Source organism: Gorilla gorilla, chromosome 6 (assembly GCF_029281585.2).
Source record: "Gorilla gorilla gorilla isolate KB3781 chromosome 6, NHGRI_mGorGor1-v2.1_pri, whole genome shotgun sequence".
NCBI lineage: Eukaryota > Metazoa > Chordata > Mammalia > Primates > Hominidae > Gorilla > Gorilla gorilla.
Window position 1 is genome coordinate 127,536,348 of NC_073230.2, and position 27,544 is coordinate 127,563,891.

The window sequence follows — 27,544 nt, forward strand, 5'->3', positions numbered from 1 at the left end:
TAAAAGCAGCAAGAGAGAAACAACTCATCAGGGACAAAAGTCTTCAATAAGATGAACATTAACTTCTGATCAGAAGCTATGGAAACGAGAAGGCATTGGAATGACATACTAAAAATGTTAAAACCAAACTATTGTAAGAAAAGAATTATTTATCTACATAACTATGTTTCATAAAAGAAGGAGAAATTAAGACATTTTCAGCTTCACAGCAACTTCATATGATAATCTCAAGTGATGTGGAGAAAGCATTTGACAAAATCCATTATTTTTCATGATAATAACACTCAATAAACCAAGAAGGCAAATTCTCTAAATTGATAAGACATTTATGAAAAGCATACAGCTAACACCGTACTGAATATTGAGACACTTAAAATTTTCTGCTTCAGATCAGAAACAAGACAAGGATGTCTCTTCTTGTCAACTGTATTCAACATTGTATTGGAGGTTCTAGCTAGAACAATTATGCCAGAACAATAAACAAAAAGCATCCAGATTTCAAGAAATAAAACAATCTCTATTCATAGAGACATGGTCTTGCATATAGAAAATCTTTGAAAATTCACTAAAAAAACTATCAGAACTAATAAATGAGTTTATCAGGTTACAGGATGTAGGATCAATATACAAAAATAAATTTTATTTCCATATATGGGCAAGAAACAATCTGAGAGTAAATTAAGACTATAAATCCATTTATAGTAGCATCAAAAATAAAAGTCATTAATTTAACATAAGAAGAGCAAGACTTTCATCTGTGGACTACAAAACATCTTTAAGAAATTAATGAATTTCTAAATTAATAGAAACACATCTCGTGTTCATACATCAGAAGACTTAATATTATGTCAAGATGGCAATGTTCATCAACTTGATCTGCATAATCAATGCAATTTTTATCAAAATCCCAGTTGGCTTTGTTACAGAAATTGACATACTGATATTAAAATTCATGTGAAAATGCTATGATCCTGAAGAGTCAGATAATCTTGAAAAAGAACAAATTTGAAGGGCTTATATTTTCTATTTCTAAACTGAGTATAAAGCCGTAATAAACAAGATCACATATTATTGGCATAGGAATATACATATAGATCAATGGAATAGAATTCAGAGTCCATGAATCAACCCTTGCTTTGCCTCCATGGTAAACCATTTTTTGACAAGAGTGTCAAGGTTCGTCAGATGGGAAAGAATAATCATTTCAACAAATGGAGTTGTAACAATTGGTTATCTACCTGCAAAAAAAGCAAGATTGTACTATGTCTCACATCATATATAAAAGTAAACTAAAAAAGTAACTCATATAAAATTAACTTAAATCATACACATACATGAAAGAAAAATATATACAACTCTTAGAAGAAGTTATAGGAGTAAATCTTCCAGAATTTAGGTTATTGGGCAGTATTTTCTTACATATAATGACAAAAGCACAAGGTACAAAAAAAGTTGAATTGCACTTAATGACAATTAAAAACCTTTGTGCTTTAATGAATTCCATTGGACAAATGGCCATATGCAGAACAGGAGAAAATATTTACAAATTATATATATGATATGTGACTTGTATTCAGAATATACTAAGAACTCATACCTCATTAGGAATTAAATGTTTTCATCCCCCTAAAATTCATATTTTGAAGCCTTAACATGCAATGTGAATATACTTAGAGATAGGGCCTATACAGAATTAATGAGGGTTAGATTTGGCCATAAGAGTGAGACTCTCGTAATGTTATTCAATCACTTATAAGAAGAGATATCAGGGTGTTTGCTATTTCTGTTAACATGTGAGGATACAAAAAGAAGGTGGCTATTTACAAGCCAGAAACAGAGACTGCACCAAAACCTGGCCATGCTAGGACCAGGATCTTGGACTTTTCAATCTTTAGAACTGTAAGAAATAAATTTCTATTCTGTAAGCCACCTTGTTTGCAGTATTTTGTTATAACAGACTGAGCTAAGACATGCCTCAGTAATAAAAAAATACAAATAACCTAATTTTAAAAATGGGGGCCAGGCGTGGTGGCTCATGCCCATAATCCCAGCACTTTGGGAGGCCAAGGTGGGTGGATCACAAGGTCAGGAGATCGAGACCCTCCTGGCTAACACGGTGAAACCCCATCGCTACTAAAAATGCAAAAAATTAGCCAGGCGTGGTGGCAGGTGCCTGTGGTCCCAGCTACTCGGGAGGCTGAGGCAGGAGAATGGCGTGAACCTGGGAGGTGGAGCTTGCAGGGAGCCGAGATTGCGCCACTACACTCCAGCCTGGGCGACAGAGCGAGACTCCATCTCAAAAAAAAAAAAAAAAAAAGTACACCTGTGTAGGCTACTTACTGTGAATGAAGCTTGCAGGAATGGAAGTGGCTCTGGGTGAGTCAGTGGGTGAGTAGTGAGTCAATGTGAAGGCCCAGGACATTACTGTACACTGCTGTAGATTTTATAAACACTTCAACTGTCTTGTAATAATACTTAGCTTAAAACACAAACACATTGTACAGCTGAAAAAAATTTTCTTTACATCTTTATTACATAAACGTTTTTCTATTTTCAATGTTTTAACTTTTTAAAATTTTTTGTTAAAAATTAAGACACCAGCATACACATTAGCTTACGTCTACACAGGGTAAGGATCATCAATATCATGGTGAAACCCCGTCTCTACTAAAAATAGAAAAAATTAGCCAGACATGGTGGCATGTGCCTGTCTGTAGTCCCAGCTACTCGGGAGGCTGAGGCAGGAGAATTGCTTGAACCTGGGAGGTGGAGGTTGCAGTGAGCGGAGACCGCACCACTGCACTCCAGCCTGGGCGATAGAGCAAGACTCTGTCTCAAAAAAAAGGGGGGGGGGAAAGGATTTAAATAGACATTTATCCAAAGAAATTCTAGAAATGACCAATAAGGGCATTAAAAGATGTTAAATATCATAAGTCATTATGAAAGTGCAAATCAGAACCACAGTGAGATGTCACTTCACATACACAAGGATGGCCATAATGAAAACAACATGGACAGTAATGAACGTCAGCAAGAATGTGGAGAAACTAGAATACTAATACACTGATAGTAAGAATGCAAAATGGTAAACTAAAACAGTTTGCCAATTCCTAAAAAATTTAAAGCCCAAATTATCACGTAATGCAGCAATTCTACTCTTGGGTAAATACCCAAGAAAATGGAAAACATATGTCCACACAAAAATATGTACACAAATATGCATAGTAGTATTACTTATAATAAACAAGTAACTCAACTGCTTATCAACTGATGAATGAATAAACAGATATATGTAATGTTCTTCAGTCGTTGGTTTCCTGATGTATGTTACAATATGCAAAAACCTTGAAAATATTTTGCTAACTGAAAGAAGCCAGACAGAATTGGCCACATATTATGTGATTAAATTTATATGATATACCAAAAGAGGCAAACGAATGGAGACAGGGAGAAGATTAGTGGTTTCAAGGGGCTGAGGGGAGAGAAAGTGAGAAGTGACTGTTAATAGGCATGGGGTTTCTTCTCGGGGTGACAAAACTGTTCTGGAATTTGATAGTGATGATGGTTGCACAGCTCTGTGAATATGCCAAAAAGCACTGAAATGTATGCTTTAATAGGATGTATATGATGGTATGTGAATTATATTTCAATAAAGCTCTTACACAGTAAATAAAATGCAATGACTTTAAAAGAGAAAGATGTCCAGTTTGAAAAGAAAGTAAAATTGTCTTAATTTACAATCAACATGATCTTGTACATAGAAAGTACTAAGAAATACAGAAAAAATACTACTAGGTCTAATATATACATTCAACAAATTTTCAAAACACAACATTCATATATCAAACTTATTTATACAATCATGGACCACATAATGACGTTTTTGGTCAGTGACAGATGACATATATGATGGTGGTCCCACAAAATTATAATGGAGCTGAAATTTCCTACCACACAGTGATATGGTTTGGCTCTGTGTGCCCACCCAAATCTCATCTTGTAGCTCCCATAATTCCCAAGTATTGTAGGAAGGAGGGTCCTGGGGGGAGATAATTGAATCATTCAGGTGGGTCTTTCCCATGCTGTTCTCATGATAGTGAATAAGTCTCGTGAGATCTGGTGGTTTTAATAATGGGAGTTTCCCTGCAGAAGCTCTCTCTCTCTCTTTGCCTGCTGCCATCCATGTAAGACGTGACTTGCTCCTCTGCCATGATTGTGAGGCCTCCCCAGCCATGTGGCACTATAAGTCTATTAAATCTCTTTCTTTTGTAAATTGTCAAGTCTTGGGTATGTCTTTATTAGTGGCATAAAACAGGCTAACACACAGTGTTTACTATACTTTTTATCATTTAGAGTGAACATCTACTTATTAAAAAAAACTTAACTATAAGACAGCCTCAGGCAGGTCCTTTGGGAAGTATTCCTGAAGAAGGCATTGTTATTATAGGAGTTGACAGCTCCATGAATGTTATTTCCCTTGAAGGCTTTCCAGTGGGACAAGGGGACGGTGATATTGATGATCCTTACCCTGTGTAGGCCTAAGCTAATGTGTATGCTGGTGTCTTAATTTTTAACAAAAATTTTTAAAAAGTTAAAACATTGAAAATGGAAAAATGTTTATGTAATAAAGATGTAAAGAAAATTTTTTTCAGCTGTATAATGTGTTTGTGTTTTAAGCTAAGTATTATTACAAGACAGTTGAAGTGTTTATAAAATCTACAGCAGTGTACAGTAATGCCCTGGGCCTTCACGTTGACTCACTACTCACTCACTGACTCACCCAGAGTCACTTCCAGTCCTGCAAGCTTCATACACAGTAAGTAGCTTACACAGGTGTACCTTTTTTTTTTTTTTTTTTTTTTTTTTTTTTGAGGTGGAGTCTCACTTTGTCCCCCAGGCTGGAGTGCAGTGGCATGATCTCAGCTCACTGCAAGCTCTGCCTCCCAGGTTCACGCCATTCTCCTGCCTCAGCCTCCCGAGTACCTGGGACTACAGGCGCCCGCCACCATGCCTGGCTAATTTTTTGCATTTTTAGTAGAGTTGGGGTTTCACCGTGTTAGCCAGGAGGGTCTCGGTCTCCTGACATTGTGATCTGCCCACCTCGGCCTCCCAAAGTGCTGGGATTACAGGCTTGAGCCACTGCGCCCGGCCCAGGTGTACCATTCTTTTATACTTTATATTGCATTTTCACTGTTCCTTTTCTATTTTTAGATATGTTTAGATACATACATACTTACTATTGTGTTATAATTGTTGACAGCATTCAGCACAATAGCAGGCTGTACAGGTTTGTAGTCCAGGAGCAATACACTATACTATATATCTAGGTATGCAGTAGGCCAAATCATAGATTCGTTTAAGTACACTCTGTGATGTTTGCACCACGATGAAATCGCCTAAAAACACATTTCTTAGAATATGTCTCTGTGGTTAAGCAATACATAACTGTCTGTTTATGTAGTGAAAATGAACATCTGTAAACAAGATTATGAAAACAATTTCATTTTCTATAGCATCAAAAAATGAAATAAAAATATATTTAGCAATATAAATGAAAAGCTTAATGAAAATGACAAAACCATTTCTGAGAAAAATAAATGAAAATGTAATTAACTGGAGAGACATTCTATATTCATGGATTAAAAGATCCAATATTATTAAGATGGCAGTTCTCTCAAAAATGATCTGATGCAACACTAATCAAAATCCCAATAGGCTTTTGTTTCCTTTTTCAGAAATAAACTGACTCTACATTTTATATGCAAATGAGAAAAACCCAGAATAACTAAGACAATTTTGAAAATAATAACAAAATTGAGAGACATTATATTTTAGTTTCAAAACTTATTACAAGAGATGGTTATCAACACAGTGTGTACTGACACTAGATGATGCATATTTTACTGTTGGATAATGTAATATACATATTATTAAATATGCATGTTTATTCAGTGGCATATAATGCTTCTTTTTTGAGAAGTGGTACTTTGCAGGATGTTTTGCAACATCTTTGGTACTAGCCTTCACCCCCGAGTAATGACAATAAAAAAAAATCTTCAGACATTGTGTTAGGCTATTTTCATGTTGCTATAAAGAAATATGTGAGACTGGGTAATTTATAAAGAAAAGAGGTTTAGCTTGGCTCCTGGCTTTGCAGGCCATACATGCAGAGTACCAGCATGTCATTGGCTCCTAGTGATGGCCTCAGGAGGCTTGCAGTCATACTGGTAGGTTCAGGGGAGCCAGCATATCACATGGCAAGAGCAGGACCGAGAGAGAAGAAAGATGTCCCAGGCTGTTTTAAACAACCACATCTCACATGAAGTAACTGAGCAAGAATTCACTTATCATCAAGAGGATGAGGCTAAAGCATTCAGGAGGGACCCACTCTGATGATTCAATCACCTGCCACCAGGCCTCATGTCCAACAATGAGAATCACAGTTCAAGATGAGATTTGGCGGGGACAAATATCCAAACCATATCAGATATTGAGAAATATCCTTTGTGGAGAAAAGTAACTCCCAATGGAGAACCACTGATATAGGTCAATGAAAGAATTAAGCATCCTGAAAGAAACTCTTATATTTATGATGCATTCATTTTCAATCAATGATAGGCTTTTCAACAAATGGTGATGAAGTAATTGGATATCCATTGGCACAAAGCTGGATATAGCCTCTTACATGCTGTCATACATGAAATTAACCCAGAAAGAATCATAGTCTAAATGTAGGAGCTAAAACTATAAAATATTTAGAAGAAACTATAGCAGAAAATGATTGTAACCTTGGATTAGGCAAAGATATTTTAGCATCATCTATAACAAAAAATATCAATAAATTGGACTTCATAAAATTTATAAACATTTGTACTTCAATAGTATACTTAAAAAATGAAAAGACCAGCTCCAGGGTGAGAGAAAATATTTTCAAATTATGCATCTTATAAGGGGATTTTATCCAGGATATTATATAAGGAATCTTTGCACCTCAATAATAAGATAAACAACCCAAATTAAAAATGGGCAAAGTATTTTTATAGAATTTTCACCAAAGAGACATAAGAATGACTAATGAGCACATGAAAAATGCTGAACATTAGTAATAAGGGAAATATAAATTAAGACTCCTGTAAGATTCTACTTCACCCACTAAAATTGATATAATCAGTAAGACAAGTGTTGTTGAAGATATGGGGAAACAGGAAGTCTCACATTTTGCTGATAAAAATTTAAAATGTCCAGCTAGTTTGGAAAAAAATTTATTTGTTTCATGAAAGTTAAATATAAGCTTATCATACAACAAGCAATTCTACTCTTAGGAATCTACCCATAATTTCATGTATGAAATATTCTAAATATTCTAATAATTATAATATTATACATAATAATGTATATTAGAATATTTTTATACAAAGACATATACATGAATGTTCAAAATAGCATTATTTATAATAGCCCCAAACTGGAAACAATTGAAACACCTAAACGGATAAATAATATGTGATCTATCATACAATGGAGTACTATATAGCAATGACAAAAAGAATAAACTTCTGATACATGCTACAATATGAATGTAAAAACATTATGCTAGTGAAAGAAAGCAGAAACAGGAAACTACATATTTTTATAATTTCATTTATATGAAATGCCCAGAAAAGGCAAATCTATACAAAAAGAACAAATCAGAGGTTGCTTGGCACTTAGGATTGGAGCAGGAATTGGCCACAGTTGGATACAATTCTGAAACTGGATTCTGGTAATGGTTGTATGACTGTTACTAAAATCATTAAACTGTACACTTAAAATGGTGATTCTTTCTGTTTGTTTGTTTGAGACAGGGTCTCACTCTCTCCCAGACTGGAGTGCAGTGTCACCATCATGGCTCACTGCAGCCTCTACCTCATGGGCTCGAGTGATCCTCCCACCTCATCCTCCTAAGTAGCTGGGACCATAGGTGTGAGCCACCATGCTTGGGTATTTTTAAAAATTTTTATAGAGTTAGGGTCTTACTGTGTTGCCCAGTCTGATCTTGAACTCCTAGGCTCAAGTGATCCTCTTGCCTCAGCCTCCCAAAGTTCTGGCATTATAGGAAGAACCTACTGAACATGGACAAAGTGGGTATATATTTTATTGTATGTAGTTAATGCCCAAAAAAGCTGTTTAAAAAGGTATATACTTCTAATCTTACATAATTTTTTACTCTAAGCTTGAAAGTCCCATATTAATCCAATTACCGTTAGGGTTTGTTCTCTTCCAGCCCTAACTATTTCAGGAGCTTTGTTGCTTTTCTTCTCAGCTCCTGTCCATTATCTGCATGGAAGTAACCACTACACAAGATCTCAGGCAGAGGCAATCTGCTAGACATCTTTGATGTGTAAAATGATTATCGAGAGAATGAGAGTTGTAGTTCTCTCTCCCAAGTTTACTTAGAGGTTTCCTTCTTAGTTTAGTTGTACACTATTTCTTCAATTGATGAATACCATGAATTATTCCACTTTCAGGGAAGACCCAAAACTCAATATATAAGACTTGATTTTTTCCCTCAGTTCCACCTCAAATCACTAACAAAACCATGAATTATAACAGGTATAACTCAGTTATAAATGAGAAGAGTCATTTCATCCCACAAGGATATAGATAGGTAAATAAACAATTATCATCAAGTAAGCAGGAGGAAATGTTCTGAAATTTCCGAGGAGGGAGCTGAACAAGATTTTTCTAATACTGGAGTATGGGAGTGGGTAATGAAGATCAAAAGGGAGTTCCCAGCCATTGACTGGTGGAAAAGATTATTCTAAACAAAAGAGAGAATATGTATAAATGATTAGTGGAATTGCTTTTTAAAAAAAAGTCCAATAAATATTTGTTATAATGAAATGCACTTTGTAAACTGAAGCATTTAATGAAGCTGGGATGTGAAGCATAATTGCAAGATTAATGGAAAATTCAAAATGATGTGTTGGAGTTAAGATACAAGAATTTTGAGAATCTTGTATATCTTATTAAGGAATGCAGACTTTAATCAATGTTCAATTGACAATGTTTAATTTTTGTTTTATTTTAAACATAAATGGCAATCAGTTTTGTATTGTAAAAAGATCACTTTAGGGGTTCTAATGAAATTTTGGCATGGGAGAAAAACATGGCAAACTAAAGAGTTAGAAGGCTGTTGTATAGAGTTCTGTAAAGACGCTCCATATTTTTATGACACAAATTAAACAACTAGAATTAATAAGGAGGAGTACAGACAGTGGACATTATTTTTTAAAAGTATATTGCATTCAGAATGCATTAGTTAAGAAATCAAAATTACCTATAATGTGTTTAAGATGTTTCCATAATATTCTAGCATAAATTTTTATAAAAGGAATGGCTATATTATAGTCCTAAAATTTTATACCCATTGCCAAATAGTTGATAATTCTTATTATTTATATGACATTCAAAATATAAAATTAAACATGGATTTACATGCACACATATATGTATACAAACATGGAATAATAGATAAATCTGAAAAATATAAAAATAAGAGTAAAGAAATGCACAATAGTTGTATAACTACAGTTAATAATAATAATGTATATTAGAAAATTGCTTAAAAATGTACACATAAATATTCTCACCACAAAATGTAAGTATGTGAGGTGATGTACATGTTAGTATACATTAAATATTCTCACACAGGTTGACTTTACAAGATATAGAATTTGTGTATTACTGAAGATTACACTTATCATTTAGTAATTATTATTTCTTGACATGTTTTGACTATTGCCCATCTGTCTTCCAGGAGCTTACAAAATATTGCTTGAGGTTAGGAAGAAAGACGTCCTTTGAAGATAAAAGGGCATCTCCATTTCCTAACTCACTTTCTAATTTCATGTAAGCCATGTTAACATTCAATAATTGCTCAGGTTGGACATTTCCTTTGGGTACATACATAGAAATAGAATTGATGAATCATATGGTAGTTCTATTTTTCATATTTTGAGAAATCTCTGTACTATTTTTCATGATGACTGCACCAATTTACATTCTCACCAATAGTGTACAAGGATTCCTTTTTTTCTACACCTTTGCCAACACTTGTTGTTTCTTGTCTTTTTAAAATATTTATTCTAACATGTATAAGGTGATATCTCATTGTGGTTTTAATTTGCAATTCACTGATGATTAGTGATGTTGAACACATTTTTAAGTGTCTACTGGGCATTTTTCTGATGGCTTTGGGAAAAATATCTATTCAAATCCCATCTCTAAAATTGAGTAATTTATTTTTTTGCTGTTGAGTTGTATGAGTTTTTATATATTTTGAATATTAACACCTTATGAAGATGTGTGGTTTGCAAATGTCTTCTCCCATTCCATAAATTGCTTTTTCATTTTGTTGATTTTTTTTTGTACAGAACCTTTTTAGTTTGTTGTAGTCTCTTGTGTTTATTTTTGCTTTTCTTGTGTGTGTTTTTGGTGTCTTATGCAAAGAAACATTGCCAAGAACAAGGTCAAACAGCTTTCCTTCCATGTTTTCTTCTAGAAGTTTTAGAGTTTCAGGCCTTATGATTAGGTCTTTAATTCATTTTGAGTCAAGTTTTGTGTATGGCGTAAATTAAGCATACAGTTTCACTCTTGTGTATGTGGATATTTACTTTTCTTAACACCATTCATTGAAAAGATTCTTATTTTCCCACTGTATATTCTTTGTGCCATTTTCAAAGATTAAGTGACTATATATGTGTGGGCTTGTTTCTGGGCTCTTTATCCTCTTGTATTGGCCTAGGTATCTGCTTCTATGTCAGTATCATACTGTTTTGGTTATTATAGATATGTAATATAATTTGAAATCAGGTAGCATTATGTCTCTAGCTTTGTTTTTTTTATTCAGAATTGCTTTGGCTATTTGGGGCATTTTGTGAGTCCATACAAATTTTTGTAATTTTTGTCTATTTTGGTGAAAATTACCATGGAATTTTGATAGGGATTGCATTGAATATGTAGAATGCTTTAGGCAGTATGGGCATTTTAACAGTATTAATTCTTATAATACATGAACATAGAATATCTTTTCATTTATTTGTGTGTCCAAGTTTTTAAATAGCAGCTTTATTTTCAATAGCTAAGCTAGGGAAACAACCTAAGCGGTCCATCAAAGTGTCCATAAATAGATGAATGGATAAAGACAATGTAGTATATAATAAAATATTATTTAGGTATAAATAAGAAAGAAATCCTGCCATTTGTGACAACATGAGCAAAGCTGGAAGACATTATGCTAAATGAAATAAGCCAGATACAGAAAGACAATTACTGTATAATCTCACTTATATGTAGAATCCGAACTAGTCAAAATCATAGAAGCAGAGAATAGAATGGTGGCTGCCAGGGGCTGAGGGAAGAAGGGAAAGTGGGGAAGTGTGGGTCAAAGGTTATAAACTTTCATATATTAGTCCATTCTCATACTGCTATAAAGAAATACCTGAAACTGGGTAATTTATAAAGAAAAGAGGTTTAATTATCTCACTGTTCTGCAGGCTGTACAGGAAGCATAATGCTGGCATCTGCTCGGCTTCTGGGGAGGCCTCAGGAAACTTTTAATCACTGCAGAAGGTGAAGGGGAAACAGACAAGACTTACTTGGCAGGAGGAGAAAGGGGTGAGGCGGTGGCACACACTTTTTTTGTTGTTTAATTTTTTAAATTTTATTTTCCATAAGTTACTGGGGTACAGGTGGTATTTGGTTACATGAGTAAGTTCTTTAGTAGTGACTTCTGAGATTTTGGTGCTTAAAAAAAAAAGAAAAAAAAAGAAACTGGTGTATATATATATATATATATATTCTATCATATATATGTGTATATATATATATATTCTATCATATATATATATGATAGAATAATACTCAGTCTTAAAAAGGAATGAGTTAATAGCATTTGCAGTGAACTGGATGAGATTGGAGACTATTATTCTAAGTGAAGTAACTCAGGCACACGTTTTCAAACACCCAGATCTCCTGAGAACTCTATCATGGGAACAGCACTAGGAGGATTGTGCTAAGCCATTAGAAACCATCCACATGATCCAATCACCTCCCACCAAGTCCCATTCCAACACTGGGGACTACAATTCGACGTGAGATTTGGGTGGGGACACAGATCCAAACCATATCATTTCAGTTATAAAATGAATACATTCTGTGCATCTATGTACAGCATGATGACTACAGCTAATAATGTTGGATTGTATACTTGAAATTTGCTAAGAGTAAATCTTGAGCATTCTCACTACACACACACACAAAAGTAAACTATGTGAGGTGATAAATATGTTAATTAACTTCATTGTGGTAGTCATTTCACAATGTGTATATGAAATCACCATGTTGTACCCCTTACATATATACAATTTTAATTTGTCAATTATTCCTCAGTAAAGCTGGAAAATGAAAGTAATTTTCCAAGGTGGCCAAAGACTGTTGCCTACCTCTGAATTTTTAGCATCTGACACTGCTTCTAAATTACATGATGGTTTGGACTACTGCTTCCTGCAAGGTAAGCTAACTTCAGACCTCCATCTGTAAAAGACCTTTCCTTCTTTTCATGTGACTTTGTTTAGAAAGTACCAGAACATTAATATGGTTGAAGGTGAGGGTAGGGATATCATATATGCCTAAACATCATTTCTTCTATTGATCACAGAATATTCAACTTCTCTTGCCTTATCTCATCTTTTAACCATTGTTACAGTTTTGCCTGTCATCTCCCTAACAAAGCCACAACACTGGTAAAAATATGATAAGACCAGACAAGATTGGTGATTGAATACATCTATCTAGTCCATGTTTTTGGAAAATATCAGATTACATATCTCCTGACAACATGTTCCTTGAGGCAAGAGTGGATGTCGTTTCCCCACCTTAGCAGGCCCAGGATCTGGCACATGCATGGCATATAGAAAGCCTTCCCTGAAAGAATAAATGGTGATCCATCATATCATTTATATATGAAAGTATGCCATTTATTTTATGCAAACTAAATCAGTTATTTATACACAATTGCAATGTATTATTTTGATGCTATCCCCACAAACATTTAATTGTAGCTTTGTAGTGCAATATATAGATAGAAAATAGGGACTAAAAGTCATGATTTCCTTTTGTTACCTGCCAATATTTTAGCTGAAGGCAAAGTTCTACAAATAAAAATGATTAATTTATAAGGTGAGTTAGTTTCTTAAAATCGGAAACAAAGTAGGCTTTTCTTCTGTAGAAGTGAAGTGCCCCAAAACATAAAATATTCCTTTTGATGTGGTGAGACTTTAATGATTTCCTTTGAATGAGATTTCTAAGTTTATGGCGGAATAGGTCATCAATAAGTTCTCTTACACACCTGAACTGTAGTGTAGTGTCATGAGTAGTTACTTTAGTAAAAGTTAACAACAAAGTATACTTTCTTTGTTTCTCACATCTCATTATGTGCTCTAAATTTCTCATTTTCATTTCAGCTTTCTTTCGGTTTCTTTTCTACCTTTTCCCCACATTTAAGTCTTAGTTTGTGTAAGAAATATGTATGAGACATGTTCTTGTCTGAGATGACATATGTCTTCATTCTGTTTGAAGTTCAAAGCAATGCTGGCTTCTGGATTTGGATTATGAGCAAATGAATTGTTCTTAGCTTCCAACAAAGATGTTCTGCAGCAGGGCTGCTCAGAACAAAACTGTGCTGACTGCATTGTGCCTTTGCTTTTTATTGACTATTTCATTATGTATGAGGACATGTTCCACCTTTGTTAACCAGTCTGCTTACTCTTGCTAAATATCACATTCTTAAAAGGCTTTTGGAATGGAAAACAACCTAACACTCTGTTGAGATTTGTGACTGTCATCCTTCTAGTTAGAATTGCTCACAGATCGTGCAACAGTAGCAGTGACGCATCCGTAATAGCTGTCAGCCAGGATGGTCATTAAGCGCTGTCTGCAGTCAAGTCCTGTGCCAGATGGCACCTCAGGAACACGAGACAGAGCATTTGAGGCTGCCAAGATTCATTCTGTGCCCTTTTAACTTAGGGCTGGTGGAAAAATAAAATAAAGCAAAAATATTTCTGAGAGTAAAATTCCTACCAGTAGCTTTCTGGCCTTAGGCTTTTTTGTTTATATACAGAGACAAATCAGTCTTCATATTTAGAAATGAATATTTCCTATTAAGGTTATATCATATACAACATCACTTAGTTTTCTAAAATGTATTGCTCATTATGATACTGTACTTAAAATGGTGATTTTTTTCCTGTGTTTTGTGGCATGTTTAGCAGATCCTTCAGCCAACATTTCTGATAATTTTTCAAAATATTTTTTCTCTTTTCTTTTATATCTGAAAATTGTTTCGTGCATGAATTTGCAAACTATTTTTTACTAGTATGCAATTAATGATTTCAGGCCATTTATTGTATATCCAATTCTCATGTTTTTGAAATTCCATATGGATTACACTAAATTGTCTGATATATGACAATTTTTTTGGTCTATTAATTGTGAGTCAAAGTATATGTTCTATTAATTCTGAGTCAAAGTATATGTTCTTTTTCACACTAGTGCCACACTGTTTTTATTCTTATTTTATTGAAATACATTTTAAATTAGGTAGTAACAACAATTCTTTCTTTTTCATAATAATAATTTTAGCTTTATCTACATATGAATTCCTACAAATAGAGTTTTGCATTATTTTGTCAAGTTCTTTAAGAACATATCCTGTTGGAATAGTGATAGACATTACAACAAATGTGCATGCTGATTTTGTGATAGTTGAAGAAAACAAAGAAACTTTTTAATTGGTAAATAATTATTTCACAATTTAGATTTTTGTCTCCCTGAAAACAAATTCTCTTTGTAAAGATGTAAATATATTTAATTTAATATGTGCAACAGGGCCGGGCGCGGTGGCTCATGCCTGTAATCCCAACAATTTGGGAAGCTGAGGCGGGTGGATCACCTGATGTCAGGAGTTTGAGACCAGCCTGGCTAACATGGTGAAACCCAATCTTTACTAAAAATACAAAAAATTATCCAGGCATGGTGGTGTGTGCCTGTAATCCCAGCTACTCGGGAGGCTGAGGCAGGAGAATCACTTGAATCTAGGAGGCGGAGCTTGCAGTGAGCTGAGATCCTGCCATTGCACTCCAGCCTGGGCAACAAGAATGAAACTCCATCTCAAAAAAAAAAAAAAATATATATATATATATATGTGTGTGTGTGTATATATATGTGTATATATATGTGCAACAGTAGAATATATCTGTTGCCTAACAATTACACTAGCAAAAATATAGTAAAGGAAATCTAACCAAGAAGAATTCACCTACTCCATGCTACTCTCAACCTTCCTTTTCTAATAAAAAGACATATACTATAAGATTAGGGCTGCAATGACTTTACAAAATAGCTCACTGAGTCTTTGAGAGGACGCTACTTCGGGCTTAAAGATATTTTAGGATTTTCTATAAGGAATTTCAGAAGGTGGTGGTGGTAGGGGGTTGGAATCATTGAGTAATAATTTGGTTGGGGAGCTGTGATGATTTCAAGGGATGCTTAACAAAAATGGTTTTGGAGGGAGTGAACACCTGAGGGCAAAGAAAATGGATTGCATGTGGATCTCAAAGGTGACTGTTTCCTGGTAAAGAGTCTAAATGCCTGGTAGCAATTCCTTTGAGACTCAGAAGGAATTTCAAGATAAATAGTTTTTGGACAAATTAATAAATTAATTACTTTCACTTATCCTCCAATTTCTTTCTAAAATTACTGCAGATCCTCTTCACCTAGATTTTCCATGGTGGTAATCATGGAGAGAGTGAAGGGATAGCATAGTAAGGTGAAGGGACAATGGTCTCATCTTACTTATTACTTTCAGGGTTATGGAGTCTTACTCAAAGTTTCAGGTAGTGATTAAATGTGGGGAAAAGGAACCCAGAGGGGAACTAGCAGAGTTCCCAGGCTTTTCATAGAGAGTGGTATTTTATGTTTTTTTGTTTTGTTTTATTTTGTTTTGTTTTAATCACACAGCAAATACTTTTAGACTTGTTATGTGCCAGGTACTCTGAGTGCTAGGGATAGAGCCAAAAGGAAAATTTACAACAGTAGATGACCTCATGGAATTAATATACTGGAAGAGAGAGAACTAAAAATAGTCAAAATTAAGAGAAAAATACATAATGCATCACCTGAAAATTGATATGGGAAGAAATAAAACAGCAGCAAGGAATAAGAAATGCTGGTAAAGTAAGAGAACATGAGGTCAGAGAGGGAGCAGGGTGCCAGATCACTTAGCAATAACTATGGGTTTTATTCTGAGTGAGTCGTAAATTCACTGGGAAGTTTCAGGAAGGAAGATGTCATGATCTGAATTTTGTTTCTAAAATGATTCCTCTAACTGCTTGGTTAAAAATATACAGTAGAGGGCAAGGGAGGAATCAGGAAATTGATTAGGAAGCAATTGCAGTAATCCAAGCAAGAGATGTTGAGGATGTCAGATCAGTCTGTACGCAGTGGAGGTGGTGAATAATCTCAGAATTTGAATGTTCTCAAAGCAGAGCAAACAGGTTTTAGTTAAATATCACATATGAGGGGTATACATGCAGCTATTTTTCTACAGCAATAGGATTGGAATGAACTGAGATAGCAGAAACCTAAAAAGCAACAGATTTGCTTGGACATAGTAGAATTCAGGACATTAGTTTTGCACAAATTATAGTTGAGCTGCCCATTAGATAATTAAGTAGAGATTTTGTGCAGACAGTTTGGATATCTGAATCTGATTTAGTAGGAGAGATCTTGGATGGAAACATAAATCTGGGAGTTATTATATAGAAAGTATTTAAAGCCATGAAATGGGATGAAATCACCAAAGGAGTGACTGTAGATACAGGTAAGGGCTGAGGAATGAGCCAGTGATACTACAAATATGAGCTTTGAGGATGAAGTAGAATCCACAAAAAAAGCTGAGTAGGAACATCATTGGCTTAGGAGAAAGACCTACAGAGTGAGGCATCAGGGAAGCTAAGGGAAGGATCAGAATGGACAGTCTGTACCAAGTGGTGCTGATAGGCAAGTGAGATGAGGGCTGAGAATTTGCATCAGTAGTAGCAGCATGGAGTGCACTAACACCCTGGCTGAGAACATTGCTAGTAGCATGGTGGGTATCAGAGATAATGGGAGGAGAACACTGAAAATAATTGTTATATACAATGGTTTTAAAGGGTTTTGCTATGGGGTAGTACCTGGAGAGGAAAGTGGGGCTAAAAAGAATGTTATGGCTTTATTTGTTCTTTTTTGTTTGCTTTTTATGGTAGGAAAAATAACACATTTTTCTGCCGATCTGATGGTCCCATGTAGAAGAAAAAGTTGAAGATGTGCAGAGTAGGGTGGAGGGGAATTGCCTGAGTCCTATGTAGGTTAGAAGAGATGAAACTTACTGCCAAAGTAGAATTTAGTAAGCAATAGGAATTACAAGCCCATATATTTAAGCCACTATTTGAGCCCTGAAAAGGGAGAGAAGAAATTTAAATATATTAAATAGACTAGGATTTTATTTTGTAGCTTGGTTTTTAGTCATTGGAGACATTTTACTGCATTTCCTTTAATTCAGTGCAATTTTCATCAGATTTTATATCAGCACAATGCTCAATTCATAAGCTCAATTTACAATCTATCCAAATTTTTTGTTTGTTGTGGAGTTGTTTCCATATCATGGCAACAGGTGGAAAATAGATTCTATGTGGAAGAGGAGAAACCTTCATTTATCAGTAAAGTAGAAAGTAGAATTATCCCCTGAGAAATAGTGAGACCATGTGAAAAATTGAGATCCAAATCTAAATAACTACTCTGTGCTCTAAGTACCTAGATGCTATAAAGATGTCGGCCCAGCTCCACCATATGGAGATTTCCTTCTCACTCTTTATATGTTCATATAGTTCTGGACAATTAGAGGTGCAAAATGAGAGTCTACCTGGCCGCAGTCATAGTGATTAGACCAGAGGAAAACCTTCACCCAAGTTGAATCAATGTTGCTTTCTTGAGAATTAAAAAATTACACCCATTCCAGTATTGACTGATCTCTTAAATGACAAAAAACATGGAATAGCTGTGTTTTATGTTTACTGGACTGGCGAAAAATAAAAATGGCCCCCCAAAACATGGAATATTACAGAACTGTTTAGAAAAGCAAAAATGAAAATGTAGGGAGCACTGAGATTCCCATGGCTGCTCATTAGCATATTTAAGCACATTTCTCAATCCTGACCTAGTGTTCCACAAAATATTCCACATCCTCATGGGACTAAGAAGGGTGAAGATTACTGGAGCTAATGGGTCAACACGCTTATGTAGGGGGACACTGTACAATAACACTGACATGGGAGATGTCATGGGGTGTGTGGATAGGAAGTCAAGTTTCAATTATGCTCAAGTTTACAAAAGAACTTTCAGTCAAGAGGTTGAGAACATAAGGGGTTTTCGGAGAGCACAGCAAGGAGAGTCAGAAAACAGCTAACAGAGATTAATCAGAAAGGGGTAGCACAGCATAGGATTGGAGTTAGTTGCTGGATTAGACAGAGGGAATACAGGTTGGCATTCTGGGAACTGAATGATGTTAAGACTAGATGGACATGGAGTTACTAACTATACAGTGGAACTGTGATAATTTTGCACTACTCTAAGTATCTGACAAGACATTGTTATGATGTATAATATTGTCAAAACTTGTCTCCTTTGGTTGCCTAAAAAAAAGACCAGCCCTTTTAGCCTCATTCACATCACTTTCTAATTTCTGAAGAAACTAGCCTTGAATGCAGGGACCAATCGATGTTTGTCTTGGTTTCAAAGGATGGAAGGGCTGAGCTCCAGGAATGAGTTGCTCTCCTGTAATGTCTGTGACTCTTCTCTAAGGATTTTATTAAGAAGTCAGACTAAATGCCTGAAAATGAGTGCAGCTTTATTTAATCCACATTCTGAACATCTTTCACCTATAAACAGGTAGAAGGTAGAAGAAACTGCAACTGGTATCATTGCTTTTGCAAGTAAATTTACTATAAGGAATAATTCTTTTTTCCAATTTTAGAGCTCAGTATTAAATATTAGGATGAACCATGGGAATGAACAAAGGAGAAACAAAGTAGACTTTCTGTAAATTAAGTTTGCCCCGTAAATCATCCTCAGTAATTACACTAGGACAATCAATTTAGCATTTAATTAATTATTCAATATTTTAATTTAGGCTCAGGTTTTGGACAATATGGTTTTGGAACAAAGAGAACTTGGTTTAACTTTGAACTCTGCCTCCTAGGCTATGGTAAATTACAGGAGCCATAGAGACTCCCAATGTCATCATTTGTTAAAGAAGGTCATTTTCTATTTCACAGATTTTTTTTCCTGAAATTAATTATTCAGTACATATAATATACCTCACAAAAAAAGTCAGCCCAGAATAACCCTTGATTAAATACTTGGTCCCTGCCCTCATTTCTTAAGCAGCAGCCAGTGGCCATGGGCACCACGTAGCTACTTCATCGTGGGTGGGGCTGACTGCTGCCATGCTCATACTACTTAACAGTGGCCAATTAGTTTTAGAAACAACAAGTTCTTAAAGACCTATTTATTTAAATTCTCTGTATTTATAATGTTTGAGAGACAGATAATAATACTAAAAAAATCATTTTTTATCACAGTCAAAACTGTTTCCCAAAATTCAGTCATTGTTCTTCCCCATGAAAATAATAGCAGGAGCATGCTATTATGTCTAGCCTTCTTAAAATATTCTGAAGCCTAGCATTTCTCTTTTGGTGGGCACAATTCAACCTGTTAATTATATACTTCTTGTTTTTGCCATTATTTAAAATATTTTTCTAACATGCTAGCATTCAAATATATCTCAGTTTTTTGAATTTGTTATGAAAGAAAATAATTTGAGATTAGGGTCACAGATATTTATGAACAGGGAATTAAAAGGCATGACTAATATAATTGGCAAGAGATTTACCTTACTTTTTCACAAGTGGAAAAAGCCATGGTTGCTGCTCTTAAATTAACTTAGTTCAATATTAAAATCAGGTAAAGTAACCAAGTCATGTTTCCCTCTCATTTTGCAATGCTCAGTGATGTTTTACAAAATTGAAAACTTTACCTTTTCATTCATTTGCTGTATGAATTAAACATTAACAAGATTCAAAGGAGCTTAAAGCCTAGGAAAAAGGTCAATATACTCTAGGGAAAACTGAAGGTTATTATTTTATGCTATTTTACTGCAGCACTGTAATTTACCACTCAAGCAATCCAGATGGAATATTGATACAGCTGGGTGAGACAAAGTCAACAGCAGGGCTACTTAATCTCTTAATAGGAACTTTCTCAATCATAACCTTATTATTAGGATTTAGGCTTTTCCATAAAATTTTTGACAAAATATTCTTTAAGTTTTATATATTTTCTGAGCTTATTCCATTATTGAAAAAATCTGATCTATGCCTTATTCATTGATGAGATTTTTAACTAACCACAATTACCAATAACTAAGATTGTAACTTTATTTTTGCATTCATACATTACACTTAATTAACTGTTACATTTCTACAGCTAAGGTTTGAGAGATAAATATAAAATTACTAATCTTAGTAATGATGACTGAAATTGAGCTACCAAAACAGTAAAATAATTTGATTTCTATCTCAAAGAAAAATGTCTAGAAAAATCAATTAAGAAAAATTAACATTTAAAAAGTTCGTTATAAGGCTAATGACTTGTTTTATATTTGAATTTTAAAGCCAGTAGTATAAAGGATGACTCACAGGTTGGAAAATGGTTTGTGCCATTTTCAGCTCGAATTGGCACCAAAACAAAGCTGCTAAAATTGTTAAAATTTGGGGTTATTACCTCTTAAAAATCTTTGTAAAATTGATTCATAGAAGAGATACCTTCCTTGTTAGAACTACTTGGAAGCGTTTTTGCTATTAGATATTATAATATGTATGGATAATTATAACCAGGTTATTATTACATTTTGGGCTGATTACAAAATAGTAGCTGGCACTTTTTCTCTAATATTATCATGATTCATTGAAGTGTCATTCATAATGTAAAAATATGTTAAATAACCTGTTGGCAAACTAAATAATATGATGAAAACTTTATAGTAACGTAGTAGATATAAGTTTACCACATAGGCATTGACAAGAAAATAAGCCTAGTAGTAATAGGATGATATGTATAATGACTCCAACAGAGCGGCTTTTTGAGAAGACAGTTGTCAAGCACGTCGTTTGAAGAGAGTCCACCAACAGGCTTTGTGTGAGCAACAAGGCTGTTAATTTCACTTGGGTGCAAGTGGGCTGAGTCTGAAAAGAGAGTCAGCAAAGGGAGATAGGGGTGGGGGAGTTTTATAGGACTGGGGGAAGCAGTGGAAAGTTACAGTTAAAGGTGGTTATCTGTTTAGCAGAGGAGGGGGTCACAAGGTGCATGGTGGGGAGATCATAAGACTCATTGTTCAGAAGAAGAATGTCAGAAGGTCGATCTGTCAGTTGGGGCAGGACAGGAACCAGTCATAATGGAATGTCGTAAGGTTGGTCAATCAGTTAAGACAGGAGCTGGCTGCTTCACTTCTTTTGTAGTTTTAGGTTGCCCCAGACTTCTTGGCTCCTGCAGGCCATCTGGTCGTATATGTTCAGGTCACAGGGGTTACAATGGCTGAGCTTCAGCTAAGAGGCCTGACAACAATCACATTGGGAAAATATCTTAAAATGTACCAAGGAGACGTTTGGTTGAGAGACAACAGGATTTAATCCATAGGATGGTAGGACATTGTGATTAAAAGGAGAAAAAAGTCTATAATATGAAATAATACCTAGGATTCCCAAAAGGGCAGATATTATAGTTAATAGATTACAGTTTTCTGTGTTTCCAATGATATTACATTCAATGATGTAAAAAGAAAAAAAAATGGACCTGAAATCCTTTTTGTACTTACCAAATTGTTGATTTTAAGAGTAATTAGTATCGAGAAACTCTGCTCAATCTCTTGAAACTGAAGCTAAAAAGTAATAATTTAATCAGATTGTATTTTAAACTTTCAACTAGTAATAAAGGCATTTCTGAGGAAGGCAATTATACAAACTAAAATTAAACACAATTAGATAAGTCAAAACATGAGATATGTATCACAAACGCTACAGATTTTATTTCCAGTTAAATCAGATATGCTATACAAGCAATGTATGCTTGTGCACTAAATATTGCACTTTGAAATCAACTGACTTATATAGAAAACAACCTTATGATGTTTAGTAGTCATGATTTTCAATAAAAAAAGATTAAAGTTAGAAATGTAAATAAACCTGTATGCAGCATGGTCCTGTGTATGAGAAAGAAATCATCCAGGGTAGGTCAAATTCTGGAATGTCTTTCTGACCTCTAATGCCTGCCTGCACTGTTAGGCATTTTCCTGCGTCAGTTTTTCCTTTAAATAAAAGCCCCGTGTGAGTATACCCTTGTAAGTCTAGTGAATACTTTCAAACATCTGAAGTAAGGAAAACAATCTAGCTGCACACTGGAAGAACTGGGAAATTTAAATTTTAACTCATGCTAGATATCACAACCAAGATTCTGATTTAATTGTTTTGGGGTGTGGCCTGGATTACAGGACGTTTAGAAGCTTCAGAGGTAATTCTAATATGGTGCTTATAGTTGGGAACCACTGAACTGAACAAAGATTAGTTATGTCCACAGGCGAATATTCAGGGTAATTAGTAAAGCACGGTATTTAGTATTGCTGGGACATCGACTCTTTCCTATTTCAGCCTCTTTGAAAAGCAGAAAACCCTGAATCTCTGGGTCAGATCAGGAGACATCTCTAAGCTGTGTTTTCTTTTGTTTGTTTTGTGTGATTGTTACATAATACACCATCTGAGACAAATCTGGCTCTTGGATATTACCAGTGGATAAATAACTGTCAGTGCTATAGAAAATAGTATTCGTAGAATTTGTTTCAGAGTTTTTGATCATGAACAATGTGTTTTTACATGGAAGAGGGAATCCACACTCTGGGAAGCTTCATCGATGAAGTGCACAGCATCTCAAGACTGTTGAAGTGGATGCTATTAAAGAGATGGCTTATACTATTTTCTCATTCTAATCAATGCCCCCAATAAAGGGTTTCTTGCTTAAAAAGCCTAAGAATCAATTTTGCCAAATTAGATTGGTCTCACAAGGAAATGGAAGGGACCGAAAATGAGACTCAGTCCTAAGTAAGAGTACAGCAGTCCATAGGGGTATTTCTTTTTATGTCTCCTCTAAAGTTTTTTTTTCCTTTTTCACATAAATTTAAATACAAATGTGCAATTAGATTGTGAAACATTTCTAATTTTTATCTGTTGTACAGATATTTAGACCACAAATTGTTTGGAACATATTTGCTAGTTTTTAAAATTTATAACTAACTGAAAACATAACTGTTTTCAATTATTTTTCATGTCATAAAATAATGGAAGATAGAGTTATCTGCTTTATATTCAGAGAAATTTCCACTTAATTATTTCTTTAAAAAATTATTTCACAGAGCATTGCTATTTTTCCCTTTGGTACGCTGCATTCTTTTATGTTAAAACCATTGTTTTTTCTCCCTTTACTGTATTTAACAAGGATATAGTTAAGTAAGCCCAGTTTGGAAAAGTAGTTTTTAGAGAGAAATAAAGACAATAAAAGTGTACAGGTAATCATGTCTATTTCTTCTAGACTTTAATTATTTTTACCTTAAAATCTTATATTTTAATGGAGTAATAAAGCAAAACCAAAAATGGTTTTAAATATAAAATTTTATCTTTGATTTCTGAGGTAGCAATATTCAATAAACAAGTAGGTTTCATTGGGAGAAAAAATATACTTTTCAAGAATAGAAAATCTTATTTAATTTAATTTATTATTATTATTTACCATGCAGTGCTATCTAGGTTGAGACAAAACTTCACTATGAACAGTTCTAGCCTAATTTTCAAGGGTAAACATACGGGAAGAACATTTAGTAATATACTTACTTGTAAAAGAAAAGCCATATGCATTACATGGGTACATTTTGGTGTCTATAGCCTACAGCAAGCTCTTGGTCTAGATCCATAATGAACAATGAAGACAGGAATTGATTTCTGCCACTGCCTCTTGGATGACATTTATAATTTGCTACTGCTTGTTGTTACATTACATCTCAGTTTTCTAATTAGACTTTACAATCCTTAAGAACATGAAATGTTGTTCACTTTTCACTTTCCATAAATACCTAGAGCACTGTCTAAGTCTGCCAATCTAATTATTCCTGTAGTCTGAAGCTGCCCTAAAGTAGTTGAAATCTAGCCAAAAGGTCACAGATGTTTAGTCTTGGAAAAGACCTTGAGACACTCCTGTTCATATGCCTGATTTGGCACACAGAATAATTTTTTTGTTTTCAGGCAGATGGCATCTGGACTTACATGTATTTCTACTCTAAAAAGCAACGAATGAATATTCCCTGTTTTCATCTGAAGACTCATAGGATTTCCTGTCTTACCAGGCAATATAACCCTAGTTAGACCATATCCTCTGCCTTCCACACTTTGTTGCATTCCATCTCCCATAAACTTCTATTCTAAATTTACTTCTGTTCTCAAGATATACACCATCCATGACCATTTTCTTGGTGGTCAGGATGAATCAATAAAATAAATATAGAAGGCTATCACTTAAAATATTTAATAACAATTATGACACAGGCCCAATCTTATCAGAGTGGGGCAATAAAAAAATCAATGCCAGCTACATTTAACTCTATGGCCATATTGGTGCACACCAACTCAATATCAGCCTTAAAAATACACAATCTCATAGAAAACATGATAATTAAAGAGAATCAATTCTGAAGACTGTATTTGTTTCCTAGGGCTGCTGTAACAAATTATCACATACTTGACAACAAAAACAAACAGAAATGTATTTCTCAAGTTTTGGAGGCCAGAAGTCCTTAATCAAGGTGTTGGCAGGGATTAATTCCCTCTGGAGACTCTACAGGAGAATCTATTCCACACTTTTATTTTAACTTCTGCCAGCAACTCTTAATGATCCTTGGTTAAGGGATTCATACTTTCAATGTCGGCCACAAAATTTACATAGACTTTTCTCTGTGTGTCCAATTTCCCTCTTTTTTTTTCCCCTTAAAAGGTCACCAGTAAAAGCCTATCCTAAATTGAAGATAATCTCAAATTGAGATTCTTAAATTAATTACATCTGTAAACTCTCTAATTTAAAATGAGGTCACATTCATGGATATTGGGGTTTAGAACTTGGACATTTTATTTTGTGGGACACTATTCAACCCACTACAAAGAACATATATCCTGGGTGTTTTACATACAGCCAAATCTTAAATCTTAATTTTATCTGATAAGGCAAATATTATTTACTCTGTTTTTCATTTGAGAACACTAAAGCTTAAAGAAATGGAGTGCCCATTGTGTTAGACTGCATTGCCATAAAAGAATACCTGAGCCTGGGTAATTTATAAAGAGAGAAGATTTATTTTGACTCACAGTTCTGCAGGCTGCACAGGAAGTATGGCACCGGCATCTGTTCCTTGTGAGGGTACAGGAAGCTTACAATTATGGCAGAAGATGAAGGGGAGCAGGCACATCACGTAGTGAGAGCAGGAGTGAGAGAAGTGGGAGAGGAAGTGACACACTCCTTTATATAACCAGATCTCATGTTAATTCAGTGCAAGAATGTACTCACTTTAACAAGGAGGGCACCAAGCCACTCATGAGGGATCTGCCCCAGTGATCCAAACACTTCCTACCAGGCCCAACATATAAAACTGGAGATTACATTTCAACATGAGATTTATAGGGGACAAACATCCAAACTACATCATTCCATCCTTGGCCTTCGAAATCTCACATCTTTCTTACAAAGCAAAATGCAATCATGCCTTCCCAACAGTCTCCAAATGTCTTAAATCATTCCAGCATTAACTTAAAGTCCAAAGTCTTATTTGAGGTGCAAAGTAAGTTTCTTCCATTTATGAGCCTGTAAAATAAAAAATAAAATATTTACTTCCAAGATACAATAATGATATAAGAATTGGGTAAACATTCTGATATGGTTTGGCTGTTTCTCCATCCAAATCTCATCTTAAATTGTAGCTCCCATAATTCCCACATGTTATGGGAGGGACCTGGTAGGAGATAATTAAATCATGGGGGAAGTTTCCCCCATACTGTTCTTGTGGTGGTGAATAAGTCTCACAAGATCTGATGGTTTTATAAGGAGAAATTCATTTCATTTGATTTTCATTCTCTCTCTTGCCACTACCATGTAAGAAGTGCCTTTCACTTTCACCTTCTCATATGATTGTGAGGCCTTCCTAACCACATGGAACTTAAAGTTCATTAAACCTCTTTCTTTCGTAAATGGACCAGTCTCTGGGGTTTTTTTTTTTTATTAGCAGCATGAAAACAGACTAATACAGTAAACTGGTACCAATAGAGTGAACTACTGAACACTACTAAAAGGATAACCAAAAATGTGGAACAACTTTGGAACTGAGTAACAGGCAGAGGTTGAAACAGTTTGGAGAGCTTAGAAGATGACAGGAAAATGAGGGAAAGTTTGCAGCACCCTAGAGACTTGTTGAATGGCTTTGACCAAAATACTGATAATGATATGAACAATGAAATCCAGGCTGAGGTGGTCTCAAATAGAGATGAGGAACTTTTTGGGAACTAGAGCAAAGGTGACTCTTGTTATGTTTTAGCAAAGAGACTGGTGGCATTTGCCTCTACCCTAGAGATCTGTGGAACTTTGCACTTGAGGGAGATGATTTAGGGTATATGGCAGAAGAAATGTCTAAGCAGCAAAGCATTCAAGAGGTAACTTCCATGCTGTTAAAAGCATTCTGTTTTAAAGGGAAGCAGAGGATAAAAGTTTGGAAAATTTGCAGCCTGATGATGCAATAGAAAAGAAAAACCCATTTTCTGAGAAATTCAATCTGGCTTCAGAAATTTGCATAAGTAATGGGGAGTCAAATGTTAATTGCACAATGGGAAAAATGTCTCCAAGGTGTGTCAGAGACCTTTGTGGCAGCCCCTCCCATCACAAGCCCAGCGACCTAGCAGGAAAAAATGGTCTCATGGACAGGCCTAGGGTCCTCCTGCTGAGTACAGCCTAGGGACTTGGTGTCCTGTGTCCCAGCTGCTCTAGCCACAGCCAAAAGGGGCCATGCTGCAGCTCAGGTCATGGCTTCAGAGGGTGCAAAGCCCAAGCCTTGGCAGCTTCCACATGATGTTGAGTCTGCAAGTGCACAGAAGTCAAGAATTGGGGTTTGGGAACCTCTAGATTTCAGAGGATGTATAGAAATGCCTAGATGTCCAGGCAGAAGTTTGCTGCAGGGGTGGAGCTCTCATGGATAACCTCTGCTAGAGCAGTGAGAAAGGGAAATGTGGGGTTGAAGACCCCACACAGAGTCCCCACAGGAACACTGCCTAGT